The 12,045-nt window shown below is 39.8% G+C and overlaps 1 protein-coding gene across 17 annotated transcripts in view; it reads right to left on the reverse strand.

Annotated features, from left to right (window-relative positions):
- The window catches only part of HIVEP2 (HIVEP zinc finger 2), a 141,380-nt gene that overhangs the window by 26,361 nt on the left and 102,974 nt on the right, over positions 1 to 12,045 (reverse strand). For all 17 annotated transcript variants that reach the window (XM_065057235.1, XM_065057225.1, XM_065057233.1 and 14 more), the window contains one exon: positions 392 to 436. The gene's annotated coding sequence lies outside the window, so the exon portion shown is untranslated. The remainder of the gene's footprint in view (positions 1 to 391; positions 437 to 12,045) is intronic.

The following is a 12,045-nucleotide window of genomic DNA, read 5'->3' on the forward strand; positions in this document are numbered from 1 at the left end:
GATTTCAACGTCAAAATTTCCATCCAGCTATACATGTACTGCTTGTGGTTGAATGCACTAGGTTTCCACAGTTCTATTATGAAGAAGCAATGCCCAGAGGTACGATTTTCATAGACAAGTACAGCATTTGAATTTGAAGAATGACATAGTTTTCCTGCTTCTATATTATGCAAACACATGATATTTTCTTGACGCGACAGTGAGAATTATAAAAACAGTAACGATTTTACAATAACGAGGAAAAGGGCAAAAAAGCAGTATTAGAGACACTGAAATGTATTTCATTCCTACAGTGGAAAAACGGAATTGGCCTTGAGGAAACATTAGCAAAATGCAAGGAAATACACAGGGAATGGGAGCATATATGATTTTTTCAGTATAAAACAATTACCTGCATCTTCTAGGAATCTAATAGGCATGACTATCTTCAAATTTCCTGTAGAAAAAAAAAAAAAAAAGGTCATAAGAAATTCTTGTTATTATGTATAATGCCAAAGAAAGTTTTCTGTTCTTTACAGCAAAGGCCTGAAAATGTCATTTATCTATCCATTACAAAAAAATCAGATTGGGTCTTGGAGGTCTGAGCAGCCACATTTGGAAGAATAATGTCTGCGAGTCTTTTCAAAGTATTTAGGTCTGAACTTATGCAGTCCTACCTTTCTGAATTGGTCAAAAGAGAGCTGCCAATGTCCCTCTTCAGTCCCACGCCTTTGCTAAGCCTGGATTATCCCTGAATCCCATTGGCAAATCCGCTTTCAGTGCTTCTCTCCAGCTAATACTTTTAGGCTCCAGGCCTCTCATTAAATGTTTCAGAGCCTAGAATGAAATCCTGGCCAGGGTGTCATCACTCAGGTGCAAGAAAATTTAGTGAAACGTGTAGGTTTCCAAATCATTGAACACCAGGGGGATACTGCTCAAGAATATATGGTTGCCTTCTCAAAGAAGAAACCTACAGACCAAGTACATGGTAAAAAGACTTCTGTGACTGCCATGGTTTGCCACCTGTCTGACCATCACCAGACTGCAGGCTACTCTTTATATTGCAGAAAAGATGGGCACAGAGAACACCCCTAAAAAAGGGAGCCTGAACGTCACCTCCCTGCCCCAAAGAACATTTCTCCCCCCAAAGGAGGACCCTCTCTTCCAGTTTTCAACAAGTTTTATCTCAAAAACAGATTTGGGATTTCTTTCATCGAAAAGTATGTTTGTTCAATTGGGATAACAGAGGCAACAATGATGACTCTTCTTTATGGTTTTCATTTAGGACAAACTTCAGAGCATCTCTAAAGAACAGATCTTTAGAAATAGCCAGAGTATTAGCTTCAGAGTATGGGATATAGGCTACTACAATGATGCTCAATTACGAACTGTCAGAAAAACAGCTAGAGCACACATGCTTTATCTGTTGAATAAAATCAACAGATGATAAAACAATAAAGTCTATAAAAGAAAAAACTCATCAAAAATTGAAAAAATAATTTTAAATTATTTGTAATTAGTAACACTTTCAAAGAACAAATGGACATTTGTAAAGGCCTGTGGCTTGACATAAGTAGAATCACTACTGTGTCACCTGTTATCAATGATTTATTTAATAGTACAAATAACGTATCAGCAGTTAGGACAGCAATGGCTAATGGACTGTTGGTTTAGTTAAATATGGGTAACATATTTTTCAATTGTGACTACAGAGAAATCCTATATAGTACAAAATAATAGCAAGCTATCAAATACAAACCAGAATATTTTAGGTTGTAATGTCATTCAGCTTTGACGGGCTAATGCCTTTTAAAAGTGGCAAACTATTTTCGATAGGTGAGCTAAACTGAATCTCAGGTCAGTAGTGATGTCAATATATGAGCCTGGATATAGAGGAAAATGTGTGTCTTGAGAAGGAGAAACAGGAATGAGAGGGCATGTTCTTCACTGAGAGAGCATAAAGTTATTAGCCATCTTCAAAGAAACACACTTTTCTTCTTATTAGGTAATTTTGCAAATGGTGAAGAAGAAATTTCTAGAAGATGTGAGAATCCCTTCTATTCCATACACCCTCTACCGAGAGCATCTTTAGAGAAGAAATCTGCCAGTCACAGAAATGTGATAGCAATGGTTTTCTTTGAGCATAAGATAATGGCTGATATACTTCCAACAACTTTCTGTTCTGGATTGAAATCTCCATTAACAGAGTTCAAGCCATTCTGCAGTCCTGCTATTCTCGGAACATTCTCTATAAATTTTCAACCTACACAATGAAACAGGTATAGACTAATTATAGGGATTACTGATGGCTTAAGTTTGGTCAGAGTCACTCTCCTGGGGAAAATAAATCCCTTTCCATGACTAACATAATCATTTCTGGTTTGGTTTGAGCTGTGATCCATCCTGTGTTGAAGATGGCTTTAATATTATTTCTTTGGGTTTCTCTTTTTTTTTCTTCTCCCTCCTCTCTAATGGGACACCACCCTAACTGGAGAAATCAAAGACACTGTAAAGCTAGTTTGCATTCTGTCTGTTTTTTCCAGTCAAGTCTCTGTCTCATCTGCCTCCATCCACAGCCTAGCTTAAGTATACAACAGACTACCATTTTTCAGCTGAGTTTTTCTCCTTTAGAAAACACTGTAAATGTACTCCTTGATACTGCACTTCATCAAATATATACTATTCAATAGAGAGAAAATCCCTATATTTCAGGTACTACATATTTCAAACTAAGGAACTAAGGATGATAAAAATGCATGTTTTCTTTAATACCTTTGGCGCGGTTCAGCTCCGCTGGAGTGACTATAAGGAGCCCACCTACATGGATCAGAAGGCGTATGGGAGCTGCACTGGTTTGACAGGAGCTGCAAAGTCCCACCTGGCCAGGGGCCAGCCCAGGTTTCCTGGTAGGAATGTGGCCCTGGAGCCAGATCCTCCAGCCACATGAGCTGCTCTATCTGCCCGCTTCAAACCGGGATGCTTTGCTTTTGTGAAACCTTTGAACATGAGAAGGTTACTGGGAAACCAGGAGCTGTATTTATGTCAGATGCACCTACTAAATCAAGACTTTTAAAACTTTCTAGAAAGGAGCATTATCCTGTCGCTTCTTTTCCTAAGGTGGCTTCATGAGCTGCATGCCAGGGTCATACATCTGGTTGACTGCAGAGCTCCAAGATTATTCCTTCCTTTCCTTTCTTTTTTTTTTTTCTTTTTTTCTTTCCAGACCATTAAAATGGTTACACTCAACAGCTTTAAAATAAAATTTGGCAAAATACAACTTTTACTACTTCTCAATTTGTAGCTCATATTACAGCTCTTGCAAGTGAACAAATTGGAAACTTATGTCTTCCAGGCTAAATCCTGAGTGCACCATACAGAATAAATATTGACTCTAGTGTAAGGACTAAGGGTCAGATGCAGCCCTGTTTTAAATCTTTTCTGTCCAGCTCTGCCAGCACAAAGCCGGCCTAAAACCACAATAACTGGCCCCTGAAGAATTCATATTCTATAGGGCAAGCGTTAGCACAGACAAGCTGCAGTGGCTCCTGTGAAATCCCTACACTCGCGCACAGATCTCTGCCAAGACCCTTATTAAGCAAGTCTAGTTTACATCTGGGACAAGCCCAGCAGCCAAGCAGCCTCACAAGAAAGAGAGGCCACCTCTGAGCTCTTCCCCACCTGCAACTGAGAAGAAAATTGCCTTGGTCTTTTGGGAAGAAAGCATACCTTTGGCTTGCTGTCCCATCCCATGCTTCCCTCTGCCCCCCAATGTTATCCCCCAAGGAGCTATTTGGTGTTGACATCCCACTGAAAAAAATAAAAAAGACTGTGAACCCTAATAAAACATGAATTTACAGCTTCTTCTACCTAGGCAAAGTCACGGGTGGGCTAAGTCTGAAGAACTGCTCTCAACCAGCAGTTGATGCACATCTCTGAACTGAAGGATTTAACTGGCATGAAGATAGACGAGCATTTGTTCATTCTTCTGTGCAAGGTTACATACTAATTTATGTGTGTAGGATGTTCTATAGCAACAGAACAAAAGGAATGCAGTTCTTGGGGTATATCGTTTTGACATTTTACACAAATGAGAAAAGATAAACAACTGCAAGCTTTTTTATACTACTTGACACCACACTTGCAGTATTTGAACTCTACTTACTAAAAGGACAAGGAAGAAAAAACACTTCTTAAATTTCCCAGTTTTGTAAAAAAGCTTCCAGTTCTTGATCAGAGAGATTCTCTTTGCATTTCCAACAGCCCCCAGTTAGGGGTCCCATCTGACTGTGGTTTTATAGCCGGTCTTCTACCTGTCTGTTTGAACACCTCTAGGAATGACTGTAAATTCCTATGTCAACCACTGGCACTTGGCAAAGTCTTGAATTACTGGGGAACGCAAGGATGCTTTTGCTGCAGTTTGGCAGGAGTTGTAAGACATCCTTTTACACATGGGATTCCAAGAAAGCAGACCTTTCTAGAACAGGTTAGGTGCATTGATTTTAATTCACCACTCTCTGTATTGTAATTGCTGTTGTTACCCTCTTCACATCTGAAGACACTACTCTAATTTGTTCACTTAATTCCACTCTAGATGTTCTGCCTGCCCTCTGGACTTCAGTGTTTTGTTGAACTTATTGACATTCTCCAAAACCAGCTAGAGAATCACAGTTTTGAAAATAAGCTGAAACATTTAGAATAACACACACATTTTTAAAATTTGGGCAGCTGAACTAATTAATGAATGTATTTTTATAAATGTCATTTAAATGTACTAGCCAATAAAAAAATAAATCCTGCTCAGCAAGTACACATAGTACACTGTGAATTTACTATTAAATGATCAAACAGGCTGTACTAAGCTCACTTGAGGAGCAGCTACAGGACAGGATCTGTTCTCCACTGCCATGTTGGGTGAACACTTATGCTCACATGGATTCCCCAAGAAGCCGGGAGCTGAGGGGACTGACTGGCAGGATTCAGGTACAGGCGCATCCAGGGGAGACAGCAACCTGGCCGTGACCAAGCACCAGCTTCAGGTTTTTACTCTTGGGTTTCTATGAATGCACGTTTGTGTCTCTGGTAGTGGCTCGTTTAAAGGATCTGTGCATGTAAAACTAGAAGTGGTATAAAACCTGGCATCCTGACTTCTGAGATTATTAGTTTAGTGCTTCCACTAAATCTGGCTCATATTTTAAGAACTATTCTAGAATCTCAGCTGTTGAGAGATGGCATGTAACAGCACATTTTAGTTAATTGGAGTAGTATTGATTATTTCATTAATTTTAAGGCTTCACCAAACTCACCTTAATCTTGTTAACTGAGATAATTCAAACTGTTATCTGAGACCAATATCTGAGTTTCTTGAAGAAAATAACTGGAACCTGTCTGCTTATAGGCACTTTGAAGTCAACTAAGAAAACAAATAAATAAACAAATCTGCTAGCATACAACACCTGTTAATTGTAACAGCAGGAACTCAGACCTGCCTCAGACATTTCATATAAATGTCAATAGGTACATGCTGTGAAGAAGAACAAGACTCTCCTTCCCTCCTCTGAATGTGATCCTACCGAATCAGAGGTCAGGCACACTCTATCCATTCTGCAGTGACCTTATAGAAAACTCAGGTGTGAAACACAAGTCTCTCATTTGACTTCAAGGAGCTTGGAACAGGTACACGCTTTGGCTCAGAGTGGCTAAAAGGAGACAAATTATTCCAACAGCAAGTGAAAGAGTCAAATTCTGCTCTACATTATCTTGATATGAATCGGAGGCAATGAGTCGCAAATCCAAGGACACAATTCCAGATTTATTCCTCATAAAAAAAAAAACAAAAAACAAAAAACAAACAGAATTAGACATCACACAGGTTTAGGCTCTTACATCCTACATAAATATCTGAGGTTATTTGTTACAAGATGAAAATAAAGTAATCCAACACCTCTAAGATGTCTACAGAGATATTTGTAACACATTGCAACAAATGTTCAATGACAGTTCAAAAAACATGGGTGATCTTCTTTAAGAGATGCTGGCTTGCATCATAAATGCTTAGAGCACAGCTGCAGCAAAGCACTCAGTTTTTGCTATGTTAAGCATCTCAAATATAATTTTAAATTGCCAGTCTCTATAGAAAAATAGAAGCCCCCAAAAAACTTAAATTCAAGTTGAGTGTATTTTAAGAAGACATAGAAAAAGCCTACAGCAGAAATGCTTTAACACTGACCTTTTCACTATAATGACAAGGATTGCTAACTTAAAGTACATCACTATTTCCTGCTTCAGCATCATATAGAATGTACACATTGCTACCGGATGGAAAAAATGTATAAAAACAGCTTTCACTTTGCCAAAGTCCAAATGAACACAGACTTATTTCCACAGGATGGCTATTTAAGACAAAAAAAAAAAAAAAGAGAGGGAGAAAGCTACACAGGAGCCAAATTAATCTTAAACACTTCCTTTAGAGGTAAAAGTTTGCAAACAAATCACAGTTCTTCTTGAATTGAACAAAAACCTGTCATCAAAGAGACGCCAAAACAACCAACAGGACAAACAATCTTGTCAGTCAATTAGCAGCTAATTGATCTCTCTGATCCCACTGCTTTTAACAGATCAGGTAAATATTTTGTTTCTGGTTGCCTAACCTTGCTGCGCAAGTAAGAGTCTGTCAGAGGTGCTTAAGCGTGCCAGATAATACAAAATCTACCTGTTTTGGCTGACTGTCTTCTGACGCAGACATCCTGAATCTATCTCTATACTAAAGCAAAAGATTGTGATTGTTCAGATATGAAATTAAACACGAGAATTATATAAACTGCTGATCTTCTCATGCTGTTACTTATTTCCTTGGGAAACAAGTTAAAAAAACTCAAAACGAACGAATAAAATAGCAATCAGTTCCCACATGGACCTTAAAATGTGATGGCAGAGCAATGGCAGACCTGTCAGACAGCCCTTCCAGTGTTATTAACATTTCAGAAAGCAATAAAAATATCACAGTCATTTTGCTCTCCCCTCCCACCATTTTCTATTGAATCATATTAATAGCGTGCAGTGACTTAAGAGAGAGCAGCTCCCATGTATAGCACAGTATGAAACAGATGCCCACCAGTAAGGTCCTCCCTAAACACTGTTTCAATGGCTGGAATCAGGTTTATATGACGCCTAATCCTACCCGTCCTAACCTGCAGAAGAACGAGTTTCTCTCAGGGGTAAATTAATTAGTAAGTAAACGATATTTACCAAATACACATTAACAAGTTATGGTAGTGTCCAAAGTGGTGCTGAGAGACAAACGAGCTCGTAATTCTTAGGCTCCTCTCTTTATTAGCAAAAACTCAACTCTATCTCACTTTCTTCTGCGCAACAGCAATTCAACATGTTACATGCCAAACTATAAAAGTGCAAAATAGTCACTGATCACTATTTGTAGGATTACTTGTTTTTCATGCCTGCTGTGTAGAAAAGAAATGCAGCTTTGGCCCTGCTGTTGGCCCCAAACCATTGTCATGTAAACCAATAAGCAAAATACCTAAAATCTGTGAAAAGCAAATGCTCAGACAACTAACCAATGATGCTATGTGATGCCATTGGGATTGTAATTAGATTAAATTAATTATTTGCAAGAACTGTTGAAAATTGCTGAGATTAAAGATTTTTTTCTCAATTTAACACATAGAAATGTTAATCAGAACGGGAAATTTTGCACCTTATGAAAGACAAATTAACTAAATTATGAATTGAGCAGCACTTGTGAAAGATGAAGTGTATGCAAAGAGCAAGATTCCTGTGTGGACATGGCTTGTATCCATTTCTAGATTTATAAAACATCATCTACAGTAAGAAGGGTAAGAACAATATCACTGGAGAGTTCAAACTGCTAGAGTTGTCAGATATAACACTTTTCTTAACTGAAATGTCATGCAAAATCTGAAATGCCTTTTCATTTTCACACAAGAACTTCAATCTTGGGTAGCAGCTCGGGAGAAGAGAGCTGTGCTGGTAAATTCCTGCTAAGATACCATAAAGCTTTTCCCCAGGTTTTCCCAGGAAAAAAAAATATCCAAATTTGTGTAAATATTGCATCACTTTAGGTACTAAGAAATTATAATGTTGCTAAATTGAAATATTAGGCAAATATGAGGGTTTTGCCTAGCATTTTCATCTTAGAGGGAAAATACCGCTGAATTTTCTGGGAAGTCAGGCTTTTTTAGTTTAAAAGTTACGCAATCTTAATTATGCAACCACGGTAGATTTTGCGAACAGCTATGCCTCCTTTCACACCATGTCAGAAGAAGCCACTTGCATTTCACATGAAAATATCAGTGTCTTTCCAACACTTTTTTGAATGACCAAATGTGCTGCCTCTGACGGACGCCCTGACCTGGGGAAGAATTACATAGGAAGACATTTATAGCATCTGAGCTTGCATTTGTTTTTCACTCACACCAATTATTATACAAGCTTATTTTAAAACCTGTCACTGTTTACCAAACCCTGTGGCCACCACATGTCAAAACAAAAACAGATGCATGCTAAACATCAGTAGTATGTTCTTACCATTTCTTTTCCATTTTTTGCACCCAAAGTAGAACGGTCCTTTGTGGCAGTTTTAGTTCAATCCATTCTGACCACTTTGTTAAAGTTCAGCTGAGATCATCTGTTAAGCCCCAAATCCTATATATCGCACAGATGTCACAACAGTCACTACTCTGCAGACAAAATGTTTCGTTTTGACTAATGACTCAATACAGGCATTTTGCTGTAGCAAATCTAGTCGCTTAGCATTGCCTCAAAACTCTGATCACTACAGTAGTAATACAAGTTACATTAATTAGACTGCACATTTTAAGGGTGCTGCTATCTTTACAACCCTCAGGAAAAAAAAAAAAATTAAAAAAGGGAAAAAAAAGTGCTATTTCAAATTAGTCTGGCTCAGCTCTAAGAGGAGCAAAGCTCTAAAAGGACATTTTCAGGGCTGATAGTCTACCAAAAGGGAAAGCAACCATTGCTCAGGTCTAGAAACCTCCAGACATACTGGGTTCTCGTTCTTCTGCATCATGATTGGCCCACTCCACCAAATACAGCTTTTTTTCCATTGTCAGAAAAGGAAGTGAAATCAGCTAAAGATCTGGTCCAAAAGCCTCTTGGGTGTTTGTGATACATCAATGACACTTGCACACTACAAGCAAAAGAAAGTGTCAACACGCAATCATAGAATGAGTTAGGTTGGAAGGGACCTTTAGAGATCATTGAGTTCAACCCCAAACATCTCCTAGTCCAGCCTCCAGCATCCACTTTACAGGGGGACAGGGAAATGGACACATGGAGTATGCACACAAGTATATAGGGCTTCGTATTTGCTCCTTCCCCTCTACTCTGCCCTGGTGAGACCACATCTGGAATATTGTGTCCAGTTCTGGGCCCCTCAGTTCAAAAAGGACAGGGAACTGCTGGAGAGAGTCCAGCACAGAGCCACAAAGATGATTAAGGGAGTGGAGCATCTCCCTTATGAGGAAAGGCTGAGGGAGCTGGGTCTCTTTAGCTTGGAGAAGAGGAGACTGAGGGGTGACCTTATTAATGTTTACAAATATATAAAGGGGATGTCACGAGGATGGAGCCAGGCTCTTCTCGGTGACAACCAATGGTAGGACAAGGCGTAATGGGTTCAAATTGGAACACAAGAGGTTCCACTTAAATTTGAGAAGAAACTTCTTCTCAGTGAGGGTAACAGAGCACTAGAACAGGCTGCCCAGGGGGGTTGTGGAGTCTCCTTCTCTGGAGACATTCAAAACCCACCTGTATGCCTTCCTGTGTAACCTCACCTAGGTGTTCCTGCTCCGGCAAGGGGATTGGACTAGATGATCTTTTGAGGTCCCTTCTAATCCCTAACATTCTGTGATTCTGTGAAACTAGACTTAAACTAATTAACTACTAAATATTCCTTGAGATAACTCCTAACAACCTGAAAAACTGCACTGCAAAGGCTATTTTCCTTAAGACTGAAGTACAATGTTTTAGCACTCAGACCACCTAAGACAATTAATCAACTTGCTTATTCAATTGAACTCTTCCCCCTACTTCTCTCTTCCTAATCCCCTCTCAGGATTTGAGGACACCCTGTTTGCCTGGAGATGGTGAATCACTATAAACCAGCAGGCCCACTCGGTTCCTCAAAAGACACAAAAGTAAAAAATAGCTCGTACTAATGAAGCAAGTACAGCGTCAGCAGCCAGATGAGCGTGGGTGATCAGATAAGGGTCTGCTGTTGCAAAGGGCAAATTATTAAGAGAATGCTTCTCCCTCTCTCTCTCTCTCTCTTAAGCTTTGTTCTTCCTTTGCTGAAACCAGCCCTCTGCAACGCATGATAAATGACACCTGACAAGATTGACTCCTCCTGTAATTGCAAGTTTCATACCGGCACAGGAAGTGGTGCCTTGCTACAAGCTGAAGGTACAGTGGAGGTGTCACTAAAAAATAAAATAAATAAAAAGAGGCAAAAATAAAGCCTAAAAATAGCCAGGACTACCCACTGAGTATGACTGTGTGGGTATATTTAGCCAGTCTAACAGCAACTTTTCTTGTTTAAAAACACAATCTTACCTTTATGCAAAACAGCTTCCTGTTTCTAAACATAACTTGAGAAACTTTATAACATGAAGGGGGAGAACTTAGATTTTGAAACTGCCCCTTTTTCACTGACATTACAAAAAGATTGAATGTGAAAAGACTAGGTAGATCTTCTACGTGGGTTTTGCATCCTGACTTCCTATGATGAAAGTATGAGAGTTTGCTATTAAAGCATCCTAATACAGCCCTCTGGACTAGGAAACAGATTCAGAAGCAAAGCCAGAGCTGTACCAGCAAACTTCTCTGGGGGCCAGAAATGAGACTCTGAGAGCTGAAGGAAGGGGAACACGTCCTGTGCCAGCATGGAGCCAGCATGGCTCTCAAGAGAAGGCTGCACCCCAGCAGAAGCAGACACATAAGCCTGAAGACTGATTAGATGCAGTTGCACTTTTACAGCCCTGTTCTGCAAGTTTCATCTACTCTGAGGCCAGTTTACATCACTTTACCAGCACAAAGGAGCTTTTAGGAAGAGTGTAAATATAACTTACTCCCATTTAAGGCACTCCTACACTGCTTAATAAAGTTCCATGAGTATAAATGACTGTTTGGCCAAGTGATACAGCTTAGTATCTTAAGAGCAACATCAAGAAGTGCTTCCAACCACACATTTGAATTTCTGATTCCCAAATACCTGTACTTAGAGGAATTAATGAATTAACTTTAAAGTGCTGGCACTGTACCTGTGCATGTCAGCTGGCACGCACAACAGGATGAGCAGAGACGGGTGCTCAGACACCGTCCACCATCAATTTGCTCCACTTGGCTGCAGCCAAGGACTTCCCTCATGCCCAGAACAGAGGGGCTCGCTCCATGTCCCATCCCATCTCCATACCACTAGCACTTGCAAGCCGTCCTCACAGTGCCACACTGACCACACTTAGAGCACAAGACTCGACCCACCTTACTGTGTCAGGAGTCCTGACACTTTCACAGGTTTAACTGCAACAGGATGAGCTACAACTATGTTCAGCACAGAAGTTCAGAGATGTTCAGCAACCTCTCTTTCCAGGGTAACTTTGTGCTTCTGCACAGTGTGAGTTTTGCTCCCCCTAACCCAAGGGAAGGCAAGTCTGGTCCCAAGGACTCTCTTCAGAATGTCTGCAACTGTTTTAAGTCCATTGCTGCAATATTACTACTGGAAGTAATACACGTGCCAACTTTCTAGTGCTCTGCATGAGCTGTGCAAGGAAATGGCCTTTTCTATAATCATGGTTTTTCTGTTTAATATCATGACTCCTTTGGCTGATGCTTACATGAGGGTTTCATGTTTCATTATTATGCAGCCTTCCTGTGGGGCTCCAAATACCTCACACCAATCATTCTGGGGCTGTGGTGAAACAAAAACGCACAGGTTTATACCAGAACTTTTCTCTTATTTACAACAGGGGAAAAAAAGCCCACTGTAAGACATTGCCAACTTCACATGAAAGAGTC

Source organism: Columba livia, chromosome 3 (assembly GCF_036013475.1).
Source record: "Columba livia isolate bColLiv1 breed racing homer chromosome 3, bColLiv1.pat.W.v2, whole genome shotgun sequence".
NCBI classification, from domain to species: domain Eukaryota; kingdom Metazoa; phylum Chordata; class Aves; order Columbiformes; family Columbidae; genus Columba; species Columba livia.